The sequence below is a fragment of the Austrofundulus limnaeus genome, unplaced genomic scaffold (assembly GCF_001266775.1).
Source record: "Austrofundulus limnaeus strain Quisiro unplaced genomic scaffold, Austrofundulus_limnaeus-1.0 Scaffold3, whole genome shotgun sequence".
Lineage (NCBI taxonomy): Eukaryota > Metazoa > Chordata > Actinopteri > Cyprinodontiformes > Rivulidae > Austrofundulus > Austrofundulus limnaeus.
Window position 1 is genome coordinate 6,040,708 of NW_013952405.1, and position 2,285 is coordinate 6,042,992.

The window sequence follows — 2,285 nt, forward strand, 5'->3', positions numbered from 1 at the left end:
GTGTGTGTGTGTGTGTGTGTGTGTGTGTGTGTGTGTGTGTGTGTTTATTAAATCAGCATACAGTACAGTAACTTGACAAATTTCATGCTCAAATGCATGTAAACACTTTTTTTGTACCTGCTACTCTGGTTTCTGTGCTGTCCACTTCCTGCCGTGATGACCTAAATTTCCCCCCTGTGGGACTAATAATGGTTTATCTTATCTTAATAACACTTTAATAGACATGAATACAAAACATTTGAAACAAACAAAATTATAAGACACCTTGAGTGCAGACTCCTGTGTGATTGTAATTCTAGTAAAAAGTCTGTTTTTGTACTGGCAACTTCATTAAACTCATATTTAGCTTTGTGTAATGTGTTGTGACATTAAAATCCTTCATGGTAGACTAAACACAGGTTTGCCTTGAAATTCTATGAACAGATAGTCTACCTCTAAAATTAGCTTAGAGCACTTTTTAAAAAAGTAAACACTACTTTTAAAAGCTCTCAGAGCTCTTATAATCTAACAGCTGCATTTAGTGCTTTTTTTATAAGTAAACTYGTTGGCGAGCCAGACGGAAGTCACGCGGGCTGCCCGTTACCCATCCCTCTGCTAAGTGAATGTCTCAGACAGCAGAAACCCAATGTGGATGACGGACGAAGAAAAGTAACTATCATGAAAAGATTATCTCCAACTCGGCACGTACCACCTGCAAGACTGAGGAAGTGGCTGATATCAACAAACCCCACCTGTAGCTAGGGAGGGCCAGCTCAGAGACACTAATCATGGCAGCAGAGATAAATTCAGGCTGAGGTCCACCACAACAAACAGGACCAAAAGTGCAGATTGTGCAAAGATACCCCAAAGACAATTCAACAACAGCAGGATGTAAGATGCAGGCAAGCAAAACATACCTGGAATATTATAACAAAGTGACTGAAATGGTTTTCAGGAACATATGGGCTAAGTATGGACTGATGGGGGAGAAAGACAGGACTAAGATTCTGTGAGACCTCCAGATCCAGAGCGACACTTTTTTCTTTCTTTATTTCTTTCAAACTACTCCATTTCAAAGAACTATCCCTTCTTTACCTACTTTATATTTTCTAGTTTTTCTCTCTATCTTCTTTCTGATAAATGTGTTTTGCTACTGGCTTGCTGTAGGGAAGTGAATCTAATCCAGTGTGAGATGTTCAGGGGTGGGTGTTCTGTATGTGTCAGCAGTCTAGACCAAGAGTGCAGAAAAACACAATGCAAGCATTTTCTCCAAACCTTCCAATGGAAAACTAAACTGTGGGCTTAAAACTACAATAGGTGGCTTAGGGAGTCGTGAGGAGGACCTAATGCCCCCCACAATAGACCCCCCAGTTTGTACACTAATAAACTGCTATAGGGTCTTCTCAATGTCATTCAAAGTTATTTTCTGACATTAAAACAAACATCACACGAGCACATGAAACTGTTTCAACAGTTATGAAATAAATTAGCATACATAAAGTTTTCCACTCCAAAACAAGTCTGGAAAATGTGCAGGCACCGAGTTGAAAAACATTTCTGTTGCCACCCTCGGTTATGGCAAAAGCAGATACAACTTGCCAGACAAACAGATCATAGAACCGAAGAGAAACTGTTACTGCCAGCGTTTTGTTTCCCCGCATGAAAGGACAAAAGCAGTAAGCTCAGCATAAAGCTTTCAGAGCGCTGTGGTCATGATTCCCTGTAGCTGCCCTGGTCAGCAGGACGCTCCACTGCAGATGTTCAATGCCAGGTCTGCTCTCCCCTCTCCCTTCTGCAGCCATGGGGCTTCCACCACTTTTATCTGACCTCAGCCTCCACGCCGATCCACCGAACACAATGCAAAACTCTGCCTAATCACTTCTGCCGAATCTGTACCAAACCTGGGCACATGTGGAGAATTTGAGAATTTACTGGTGTGTCTCTGCACGATGCAAATGAGGCAGAGAAAATAATATAGAGATTGAAAGTGTAAGGTTGTGAATTGTTCTGGAAAATGTTCCTGTGAAAAAAGAGTCCCTGTGCTCCACTTTTGTTGTCTCACGAGATCAGCCAACCATTTTCAAGGATCTATTTACCCACAGTCAATGATGTATTTCTGCCACTTGTAGCTTTAATCGTACTGTCAACTACAAGATATCCACTTCCTCCAAGCTGAGTGAAGCTGACACCCCATCCACGTGAAAAAATTCATCAAATAGTCAGAATGGTTAGTGCTCCGTTTGTGCAGGTTTGTGCCGTTRAAATGGTCGTTTGTGCAATTTTGGTTTCCGAGATATTAAATATTA